Source organism: Gymnoscopelus microlampas (assembly GCF_963454915.1).
Source record: "Gymnoscopelus microlampas genome assembly, chromosome: 19".
In the NCBI taxonomy this organism is placed as follows: Eukaryota; Metazoa; Chordata; class Actinopteri; order Myctophiformes; family Myctophidae; genus Gymnoscopelus; species Gymnoscopelus microlampas.
Window position 1 is genome coordinate 31,040,927 of NC_139956.1, and position 12,764 is coordinate 31,053,690.

Here is a 12,764-nt window from a genome sequence, read left to right on the forward strand (position 1 = left end):
GACCCTTAATGGCAGCTCTCGGCTGATAGTTCACAAATAACTCACTTCGCTATAATCTTTCAATTCAACCCGTCCCTCGACTTATTGGTCCAAACATAAAAGGGACTCTCTTGATACAACGGCCATTAATCAACTCAATCTTAGAATCTCCTTGAACTGGAGATGTTCCTGAGATGAGTCCTTGACACAGACGACACGGAGAAGTGGATCTAATTGTGACATACAGATGGTTCTTTAGAACTGAATGTACTCCATGCTGCGTCTGCCTGCAGCCACTGTTGCCATGTCCATGTTATTATAAGCGGCTTTGGCCTTGTTTTTCTGTGAAGTCCCTTATAAGTGTTGGTAGTTGCGGGTTGCGGCTTTTTTGGGCTCGTTTCTAAAGTGTAGTTGCTTATTTGGGCTTGCTTCCTGATGTTGTTTCTCAAATATTTTCTTGTCAAGGACCCCGAAATGAATACGTATTTGTGACTCCATCATCCTGAAATATTTTGTGCCAGGGACCCCCCCCCCAGTGGTTCCCAACAGCAAGCGTTCGCAGCCCACCCAATCTGACGACGTAACATCAGCGTGTTAAGTGGTCAGATGGGTGCACCACGTGCATTTTCAGAACATGTTTAATTTAATGATCAATCAATCGATTGTGTTCCGGTTTGGATCAATGGAACTGACATAGTATACTTTAACCCATTGAGACCTGAGGCGATTCTTAAAAACATTTTTAAAAAAAAATGTTCAAGATTTTTGAATAGCCAGAGAAATCTAAAGTGACACCGATGCGTTCCAGGTCTTAATGGGTTAAGTTCCTAATTATGGGTGTCACAATGAAAATTCATGAATTGAAAAAACTCCCTCAGGTAATGTTATGCTATTGCTAAGGTCTTGGTGTTTTGCCAAGTACTTGCGGGCCCACTTGCAAAATCCTCACAAGCCCTGGCCCACAGGCTGGGAATCGCTGAACTAGAGGCATCCGAGTTCAATACACGCCGGACACACACACACACACACACACACACACACACACACACACACACACACACACACACACACACACACACACACACACACACACACACACACACACACACACACACACACACACACACACACACACACACACACACACACACACACACACACACACACACACACACACACAGAGAGTGCAGTACCGCAGTGCGACTGCCAGTCAGTAAGCCAGGGCCAAAGGAGGCCCAGCTGATCCTCGACTACAAGCTGTCTCCATTGTCCTCTCCCCTAATAACATGTGTGATTTCAGGGGGGAGAGGAAAGTGTACGGGCACACGGGTCTATTTATCTGGATTCTGTCCGTTTCCTGCCGGCCTGTCGCAGGGAGCCCAATCATTCTCACTACGCCTCCCCCTGTTTTGTTCTCTCCGCTCATAATCCATTAAGGAGATAAGGCGAGGGCTCCTGCAATGAAACAGGATGCTGCTGCTGGTTGCATACCAAATCATTCACGCACACACGAGACACACACACACACACACACACACACACACACACACACACACACACACACACACACACACACACACACACACACACACACACACACACACACACACCCACCCTCCTAATGCTCTCAATCAGCCTGAGCGGGAGAAACTGGTATAGAAAGAGAGAAGAGAAGAGAAAAGAGAAGAGAAGCTGTGATTCAACTGAGACAAAGTAATCCACAATATCGCGAACGTGTGTGTGTGTGTGTGTGTGTGTGTGTTTGTGTGTGTGTGTGTGTCTCTCTCTCTCTCACACCCACCCACGCGCCCAGGAAGACAACCACCACACACTCACACATAACAGACACAACACATGCTTGCGCACACAATATGTTCTGCACGTGCATGTGTTGGCAGCCAGACATGGGTGAAAGACTCAACGTGTTACCAGATAGGCTACTGGGAGAGAGAGAGTGTGAGTCAGAGGGACAGAGAGAGGGGGGGGGGGGTGTTAGGGGGTTGAAAATTGTAATCAGCTATTGTATTGCAGTGAGCTCAACATGCAACAGTGCCGACTACACTGCACAATGATGATGAGTGTCAATTTTAGCCTTGCGTGGCCAGACTATATCACTGCGTGGACAATGAGTCTGGTGCTTCTATGAGGAAGATTTTTCTCCAAGGGGCGGGATCAATTGGTTAGACCTACAGCCCACTACCAATCACAGTCTCCCATATTGGAATACTGGGCCCTGGTTGGTCACCCCAGACTTCGGGAGCGGGAAATGGATTCACAACGGAGCGGTGCCAGACCCAAGTCGCCGGGGGCGATTTGTCTTTTGCACTGGCAGATGCATTGGTTCTCAAAGTGGGGTCCGGGGACCCCCAGGGGTCCTTGGGGGGGTACCAGGGGGTCCCCAACAAAATTAGCAAATTTAGCATCACAATCACTTTAACCATATTTCATACTTTGGCCATTCAAAAAAAGCTGATCTACAAGCTCATAGCGCAGCACAGAGTGCCGCGCTATGAGCTTGTAGATCTGCTATTTTTGAAAAATCCCTGGCACAAAATACTTTTGAGATAAAAGGTTAAAAGTAAAGGTTGCACAAACACTGGGCAGAAGGGGTGCCCAGCATTTTGCTGCACAGATGACCGTTGTTTCGTCGTTTCAAATGACCATGGCTGCACGTCGGGGTGTTGCTTCGATGACAAGAGAGCTGCGCTGGCCGGACCGTGAATGAATGAATCTCCCGTCCACCGCCCTGGCATCAGAGCGGTTGATTACATCCTTAATTCGGTGGCGGGAGTGCAGATGGGAGTGCCTGGCGGAACCCGAGGCCAGGCCGGCGGAGGGCTCCGATTGGCTGGAGATGATTGAGTGGCAGATGGAGAGGGGGGGGTCATAATTCTGTCATTAGGAAGGTGGCGTTGCTTCTGTCCGATCTGGCCATCATTCTGCCAACTATGCCCCCCCCCCCTCTCTCTGCACACGCACGCACGCGCACACACACACACACACACACACACACACACACACACACACACACACACACACACACACACACACACACACACACACACACACACACACACACACACACACACACACACACACACACACACACACACACACACACACACACACACACACACACACACACACACATGCTTTCTTGCTCTCTCTCATCTCCACTCGTACCACATCTCCAGATCCAGCCAGCTGTCCCTCTCCTCTCCTCTCCTCTCCTCAGAATTCAGTCTTGACGTAATTTGCCACTAAAGTGTTCTAAGAACTTAACAGATCTCCATGACTCCAGACATGCCGGAATCACACTTGTCGCGTAAATAGCAGCGCAAATGTGAACTATTCACAGCTCAATTTCAGCAATGAAGGCTGATCATCTGCTGATTAATTTTCACCTATAGTGTTGCTTGGTGGTTTCAGATATACAGTATTGCTAGTTTCTAAATGTATTTCTCAATCAGCCAACATACATCTCTATGTATAAAGCACTTAACAAACAAAGCTACAAAGTGATTTGCAGAATAAATGAAATAAAGTCGACAGAGTACCAATATAATATACACTGCAGTGAAATTAATACATTTAAATTAAATGAATTTAAAAGAAGGCCTCGATTTATCAAGCCTGGGCTCCTGCAGGCAGGTATTTCCAGAGTCAAGGAGTCCTCAGCCTCAGGAATACACACACACAGGCTCATAAGGGGTTAATAAAACATACAGAAAAGGGCCAGGCTATGGAGTGCCTTAAAAGTAATCAGTACAATATTCAAATCAATCTTAAAAGAGAGAGACAACCAGAGAAGGGAAGTTAATCTCTTCTGGTTTTAGTTAAACGTGTAGCTAGCAGCAGTTCTGTTCTGTATTGTTTGGAGCCTATTGAGGGTCTTTTGCTTAAAAGATGATTTTGGTTATTAAAACTCAAATTTGATTTGATCTGATCCTGGAGATATTCCTGAGATGATGGAGATATTCCTGAGATGATAAAATGTATTTTTTGATTTTTTTTTTTGGGGGGGGGGGGTCAAATTAGGTTTTTGCCAACCAGATTTCTTTCGGATAAAAGACCAAGTTATGAAGAATTTGAGAATTCAGGTGGTCTCGGCCAATTATGAGAAATTAATTAATTCAGTTGAAGAAAATTATTTCACATACAGACTTTAAGATAGTTAGATATAGTTAACTAGACAGGGGTTGTTGGGCTTCACCAGAAGATATAATTGTGTATCTTCTTCATAACAATGGAAGGAAATGGCAACTGGATGAAATGGCACAATGCCTATTCACAGTGTATTACTTATTGGTAGAGTACACAAGACATTTGGCGCTGATCGGTCCAGCGGTTTGCAATGTTAGCTCCGGACACGCACGCACGCGCGCACACCCACCCACCCACCCACCCACCCACCCACCCACACACACACACACACACACACACACACACACACACACACACACACACACACACACACACACACACACACACACACACACACACACACACACACACACACACACACACCCACAGACCAAACCTTAGCCTGCTAGCCTCGTGCAGAGCCACAGCACAAAAAAACAACAACATGATTTGTCAAGTATGATGTAAACTACTTCAAAGCAGTCCCAGATATGCCAACCCACTGCTGTGATCTATTAATAAGTATGTTATGATCAATGGTGTCAAATGTTGCACTCGAGTCCAACAAAACAAGCAACAGTCACCAGTGTCGGCATTCATTAAAAGATCATTTGTGAGTCTAATAAGTGCAGTAGGCATTTGTTTATTTGTAATGAGGGAAGTAGAAATGCTGCTCTCCCAGTGACACGACTGGCATGCTAGACCCAAAAGACCCTAACCACGTCCGAACAACGCACAACAGAAATCAACAGATAACTGTGGACTACTTGTAAGTTCTGTCTTGTGGGTGTAGTGTATCTGTATACAGTTTATGTATGTGAATCTGTATATCACTTGGATATTTTTGGGGTATTTGCTGTGTATCATGGATGTCCTATTGTTGTTTGTTTTGTAGTGTAATTTTATTCTGCCTCTTGGTCAGTTCACACTTGAAAAAGATACTTTGTCTCAATGTGTTTTTTTACTGGTTAAATAAAGGTTAAATAAAAATGGATAATACAAAATACTGTACTGTCCACTACACAAACTGGTACTGTATGCCTTTGAACAACCTTGCCCGGTGTTCTTCAAAATGCGTCCATGAAGCATCGGCCAGCCTTTATACCATAACAAACGTGCATGCGCGCACGCGCACACACACACACACACACACACACACACACACACACACACACACACACACACACACACACACACACACACACACACACACACACGCCAACAGATGTGCGGGGCGTTGGGATGGGGTGCTTGCAGCGGGCAGAGAGGAATGGGCGTCATCATCATTATCCCTCTTCTCTCTCTCTCTCTACCTTCCACCCTGTCCTCCTCCTCCTGCCTCCTCCTACCCTCCCTGGGCTCCCTCTGTCCCTCGTTCATCAGACAGACGCGCTGACTAACTCTGGACAAGAAGAGGGATGTGCCCGCTGTGCCAACACCCCCCACCTCACCCCCACACATACACAATGCTGGGACAGCATGTTAACCCATTGAGACTGGGAACGCATCTGTGTGTCATTTTAATTGTATTTTTTCATTTTATTTTGATTTCATTTTTAAATCTTTGGCTATTCAAAAATAGCAGATATACAAGCTCAAAGCGCGGCACCGAGTGCCGCGCTACGAGCTTGTAGATCTGCTATATTTTTTTTAATCTTTGGCTATTCAAAAATATCAGATCTACAAGCTCATATTGTGGTACTCGGTGCTGCGCTATGAGCTTGTAGATCTGAATTTTTTTGAATACCCAAAGTAGGCCTATATAAAATAATGGTTATTGCTCAAAACTAAAATGACACAGATGCGTTCCCGGATTGAAGGGGTTAAATAGCATTGCCCCTCCAAGGACTCTCGCCAGCATATGGCCACCGCACTATAGATGACACCCCCCCACCCCCTCATCCGCCCTATGTCACTCTGACACACAGTCCACTCCCTAAAGTATTCTTTCCTCCACAGGCCTCAGAATGGCAGTCGTGACAGACTGTTTACCCATGTAGGGAAGGTGCGTAAACGCACAAAGCTGCAGAGTACAGAATAAGTACGATAAATGTTTTATTTTATTTTATTGTGTGGCTTGTTGCACAGGGGCTACCCCTGGCACGGGGCAAATATCCAAAACATTCGACACTTCCACATATCAGCGGCTTTTTACGACCGCTCGGCGCGGATAAAGTTTAACGGCAAAATCATCTCGGAGCCGTTTCACATCGGCAGGAGAAAAAGGGCGTGATCCCCCCCCCTCCCCCTCCCCCCTCAGACTCGGGGCTCAGTGACAATCCCCAGCGATGTTTAAGAACATTTGTTTAACAGGTTCGGACTAGCGGTTCCGACTTGAACCCGAGTGTAGTGTTCATCTCGGCGGGGCTGATCCATAATGCATATAGCGTCTGATGAATGGCTAAAGTAACATAGAAACTCTGGCGGAATTTTAAAGTGCTTAATAATGCATCCATTGATATCGGCTGCTATGAGGTTCTGCACTGCCGAGGACGAGGGGGGGAGAGAGAGAGAGAGAGAGAGAGAGAGAGAGAGAGAGAGAGAGAGAGAGAGAGAGCTTGCCTATAGGCACAAATTGGGCTAGATCCGTGCCTGATGCACAGCATCAGTATATACCTTGCGCACGCACGCACACACGCGCGCACACGCACACACCTTTTTATTCATTATTTTAACTTCATTTAACTTTTATTTGACTTTTTTTGTGTTGGTTCTCAGTAATGGGCAGTTTGTTTGTATAACATTTTAGAGGAGATCATGAAGCTAACTGTGGTCAATTGTAACTTCCGTCAGTACAGCCTATGTTATTGATATTTATGAGGAACTAGATGAATTTAATCAGATAAGATCTACACCAGTCTATAAATTGTCTACAGCACAGAGCCTAGCAAAGGAGAAGTGATGTGTGTGTGTGTGTGTGTGTGTGTGTGTGTGTGTGTGTGTGTGTGTGTGTGTGTGTGTGTGTGGGTGTGGGTGTGGGTGTGAGTGGGGTATTTTGTTTTCTTTGTGTGTGATGTGTCATATGTGATATAAATGTAACAGTGCCGTCTACGTTTAGGACAGTGCAGATAAGTCTTCAGTGTATTGTGAAGAGGTGGCACGTATCTAATAACTGCAAGAAGAATTCAAGTCATAAACGTGCAAATGGCTGTAGATGGACGTATTGACCATATTGAGCTCCAAGACAATGCAATCTATGAAACTATTGAGAACACAGCTCAGGAGAAAGACCCGCAGAAGATACTGCAGCCTGGTAAGAGATGTTACTAAACTAAAAATCACTTAAAAACAGTTTTGAACCCTGTTTCAAATATCTTAACTGGTCTCAATGTGTGTGTGTGTGTGTGTGTGTGTGTGTGTGTGTGTGTGTGTGTGTGTGTGTGTGTGTGTGTGTGTGTGTGTGTGTGTGTCCTCCAGACATAAGACGGTACAAGCGAGGTGGAGTCGGTGTTGGATTGCTTTGTGCTGTTCTAGCTCTCCTCAACGTTGCTATCCCACTCTATCTCTGTAAGTCAAGTTTCATAACAATGTACTCGAGTACCTTACTTTTTTAGGTACTTTACTGGGGTAGGCCTATATCCATTTTTCAATACTTGATACTTCTACTCCACTACATCTCAGAGCCAAGCCAAATGTTGTACTCTACAACACATATTTGAAAACTTCAGTTACAAGTTACTCTGTAGATTCAGATTATTATTATTACGAAACATCCATTAACCAATTCAGCTGTATTTTATTCTTTGTCTACTTGAAAATAGCTGATCTACAAGCTCACAATGTGTTGCGATCATATGTGACCCTTTGTGAGCTTGTAGATCAGCTATTTTTGAAAGATTTTGACAAATGTTGAGAACTTTTGAAAAATACTTTTCAAATGGGACATTCAGCACAATGAGTACATTTACATTTTGTTCTTTAAATGTATTTTAATGCAATACTTTTGCAGTTTTACTAAAGCAACATTTTGAATACAGGACTTTATTGGTGACAATGTATTTATTTATACAACGTGATATGGCTACTTTAACTTAAGCAACACATCTGAGTACTTCTTCCACTACTAAATGTTTTATATATTCATGATGATGTAGGCTACTCACTGTAACATGTAGTGCTTGTGTGCCAACACACTAGCACAGGGGTCAGCAACCTTTTTGACTTGAAGTGCCATGTTTTCATTTTCTTGATAGTCAGTGTGCCATATGAAGTTATGAAACCACATCAAAATGTAATAATTCCAACTGATTTTGATTGTCCATAGGCTAAACATATCAACCTTTATTTGTATTTGTTTTCTTCTTTAGAAATATTTTATTTCCCATCAGGATGTAATGATCATTAGACTCAGAGCAATAACCCACCTATCTCCCAGACTCCCTCCCCAGTCAGAGTTTGAATGAATGTAGAATTATGTGTAGGATGTAATCTATATATAGATGTGAGTGGAATTAATTTAACTGACTAAACCTTTTTTGAATATTTAATTTTAAAAGAAAAAATCCTCTCTCTCACACTTATGCCAGTGTGCCAGTGATCACCCTGCCCTGTGCCAATGTTGGCACCCGTGCCTAAGGTTGCCTACCCCTGCACTAGCATAGGATACCTCTTAAAATATATGATTGTAGTTTTTAGTAGCAGTGGCATTGGTAGTTGGACAATATGATCCATTAAAAAACATTTACTGTAGGTGGATATAAGTAGTGGATCTCCAATTTTTGAAATATTTCTTTCCATAAAGACCAGTCTAATATGGTGGAGAGAGAAGAACTGCTGGTGAGGTACGACCAACTGACCAAAGAACAAGATGATCTGAAGAAGTGTCTCTGTGGTCAGCACGGTCAGTGAAACGTCACTGTTTTGCTTTATTGTTATGTTAATCACCATTTGTCATTAATTCGAGCAAATAAAAAAACAGTGACTCAAATTTTGCTTTGTTGATAGAAACGGATGGATTTACTTTTGGTGATGGTCTTTGTTATTACATCTCTACTGAGAAGAAAAACTGGGAGGATAGCAGACAGTGGTGTAGAGACAAAGACTCAGACCTGATTGTCATAAAGAGCAAAAACAAGCAGGTATGGGGTGTGTGTGTGTGTGTGTGTGTGTGTGTGTGTGTGTGTGTGTGTGTGTGTGTGTGTGTGTGTGTGTGTGTGTGTGTGTGTGTGCGCGCGCACATCCACTATTTGTACATCAGTAACCAGCAACGTTTCTGTCCAGGATTTAGTTGGCCGTGTAAACAAGAGAGTGTGGCTGGGTTTGACCGACAAGGACAAAGAAGGAATATTTAAGTGGGTGGATGGAACAACACTGACCACACCAACGTAAGACTGATCACCTTCATTTTACCTAAACTGTTCTAAATAGTGTTAATTGTTATCATAAATTTACAAACCTACTCTACTGCTCTGTCACGAAGACATTGGACCTGATTCACTAAGCTGTTTGTAAATAGTGCCTATAAAGGGACTGAAGGGGTGCATATTTTCGATAAGCTTTCAACGTGGTGGGATGCACCCAATTGACTTAAGATCTTTTAACTTGTAGATCAGCGCAAGCGAACATAAAGTAAATTGCCAACTTGCGCGTGTAATGAGAGTAGTTAGTTTATAAAGTTTAATCTCACTACCAAAGGCTAATACAACTTGGAATGGATATCATTTAAGCTCTTTCTACTGAACAATTGCTCACTCACCTTTGCCGAGGTAAAACGATGATGCTGAAATCTGCCAATATCGAACAATTTGTATCTGAGCTTTATTGATTGCTGAGGGGAATCTGTCCTTTGGATTAACATATCCACTGTCCTACATCGGAATTGGAAATGGGCCAAAAATGAACACAGCTATGAATTAAATGTTTCTTCTTCTCCAGGTACTGGTTCCCTGGTGAGCCTGGTCATGAAACCAACGAGTTCCCTAATGCAGATGAGGACTGTATTGAGTTTTATGATGGGTCTGATTCTTCCAGTTCTGGTACAGGATGGACCGACATACTTTGTTCTTCAAAAACCTACTGGATCTGTGAAAAGGTTCTGTGTTGAAATCATCATTTTCAAATTGTATCAGTTAGCTGGTGTGTTGGTACAGCTACATGATGGCTGTGTTTGCATGTGGTAGTTTGTGTGTTTGCTTTGGTTTGTCTGCCTTGCAGTTTTACCCAATATGCACTACTGTATAAACATTACAATTTATATTTATATTTTCATTATTTAGTTAAAGAGGAGTGTATAGAATGTGATTAACATTAATCCGCAATCTGTTCAATTTAATACCATGTTTCATGTACTGTATTTTAATAAAGTGTTGTATTTTCAAAACTGTACAGGAGAAGTTATTATGCATCAGAGAGAGAGAGAGAGAGAGAGAGAGAGAGAGAGAGATGAGGAAATGGGGGTTGAGAAAGAGTGTGCCGGAGGAAGAGATAAACAGATAGGACTGAAAGTCAGAGAGAGACGCTGTAGACGGCGATGGGCTGACAGACAAGTCATCCATGCCTCGCCAGGGTCTTTAACATTAAGAAGGGTTGTGCACTCTAGCATCAAGGAGAACGCCCTGACAGGGGCTGATGGGTTTCGCTCACCGTGGGGGAATGCCGGCGTGCCTAACTCATAGGAATCTCATCCATTCAGCGTACCGTACAGTAGCTCTGTCCAATCATTGTCTGCCCCACACCCACACACCAGTGATGGAAGAAGTACTCACACGTTTTACTTAAGTAAAAGTATCAATACTGCAATGTAGAAATACTCTGTTACAAGTCGTGTCCCGTATTCAAAATGCACTTGAGTAAACGTACGAAAGTATCGGCATCAAAATATACTTAAAGTACCAAAAGTGAAAGTAATCATTGTGCAGAATGTCCCATTTCTCAAGTTCAAAATGTATTTAAAAAACCTTTTGAAAATAGCAGATCTACAAGCTGCGACGCATTGTGAGCTTGTAGATCTGGTATTCTCAAATGGCCGAAAGGTAGGGCTGAGGTGGTTAATGTATGTTTTATAGTAATAACAAAAATCTACAAAGTAACTAAAGTCTTAAAATAATTGTAGTGGAGTAAAAGTATAATATTTGCCTCTGAGATGTAGTGGAGTATAAGTAAAAGTACTGAAAATTGGAAATACTCCAGTAACGTAAAAAATGCCTCAAAATGTTACTTAAGTACAGTACTTGAGTACATCTACTTAGTTACTGACTCTGTCCAATCATTATCTGCCGCACACAAACACACACACACACACACACACACACACACACACACACACACACACACACGCGCGCACGCGCACGCACACGCACACACACACGCACACGCACACGCACACGCACACACACACACACACACACACGCTGAACATCACAGAAGAATTATTGATATATTTTTTCCAAATGGTGCTTTTGCCTTTCCGTGTTGTAGACACACCATTGCTTATATACCCGAGGTCTCATATTGACCCCGACGCAAACAGACTTACATGTTCACTGGAATAACCCTGAACCAGCCATCTCCCTATGGTCACTAGGGCTAAGCTCTTGTCAATACAGCAACAGTTATTGAGTGGCTGCTGTGGCCTGCAGGACCCATGTCTGAAGGTAAAGGACACCTGGATACTACTGCATATGGTCTGCGGTCTGCAGTAGTGGAAAAAGTATTCACATTTTGTTACTTAAGTAAAAGTATCAATACTGCAATGTAGAAATACTCTGTTACAAGTAAAAGTCCGGAATTCAAAATTTACTTGGGTAAAGGTACAAAAGTATTGGTATCAAAATGTATTTAAAGTACTAAAGGTAAAAGTACTCATTGAGCAGAATGTCCCATTTCACAAGTTCAAAATGTTTAAAAAAATGCCTCTTAAGTACAGTACTTGAGTAAATGCACATCCTGTGCGTCTGTTGTGTGCCATACACAATACATGTGCATTGTATATTAATTTGTTAAATCTTTAGAGTTTTTGAGTTTGAGTTTTATTTATTAGCACATAGAGTTAAAAAAAAAAACTAAGAAAAAAATATGTGTATTAACATATTGTGCAGGAGAATTTTAGAAGCCATTTAGAGGCTTATAGAGAACTTGCCCTTTTTGTAAAAATCAGACGTTTAAAATAACACCAGTAATACTGGCAAGAGATATGCATATTACATACATACATACATACATACATACATACATACATACATACATACATACATACATACATACATACATACATACATACATACATACATACATACATACATACATACATACATACATACATACACCTATACACCTACCTGGGCTCTATCTTGGAGGCTGACCTCTCTGGTGACAAAAATGCTGAAAAAACGATCAAAACGGTCCACAAAAAAACACGCTATTTGCGGAGTATTGATCGTAAAGTCAGTAAGAAGACTCTGAAGACTCTTGCAGTGGCCCTCATACAAGGTCATTACGATTATGCATGTACTTCATGGTATCACAACACCACCAAGGCCTTAAAAACAAGGCTCCAAACATCCCAAAACAAACTTGTAAGGCTACTTCTTGGCCTCAACTACAAAATCCATCTAACCCCTGATCATTTTGATAGGATTGGATGGCTTAGGGTTGCGGACAGAGTACAGCAACTTGCTATGGGCCTGGTCTTCAAGATATATCAC

At 42.7% G+C, this 12,764-nt stretch overlaps 1 protein-coding gene and 1 long non-coding RNA gene across 5 annotated transcripts in view; one reads left to right on the forward strand and one right to left on the reverse strand.

The window, feature by feature from the left end:
* The window catches only part of nrxn2b (neurexin 2b), an 884,672-nt gene that overhangs the window by 720,387 nt on the left and 151,521 nt on the right, over window positions 1–12,764 (reverse strand). The gene's annotated exons all lie outside the window — the stretch shown is intronic.
* Window positions 9,066–10,190, forward strand: LOC311034985. The gene is made up of 3 exons (XR_014599661.1): window positions 9,066–9,200; window positions 9,343–9,446; window positions 9,997–10,190. It is a non-coding gene; the product is annotated as an uncharacterized lncRNA (long non-coding RNA).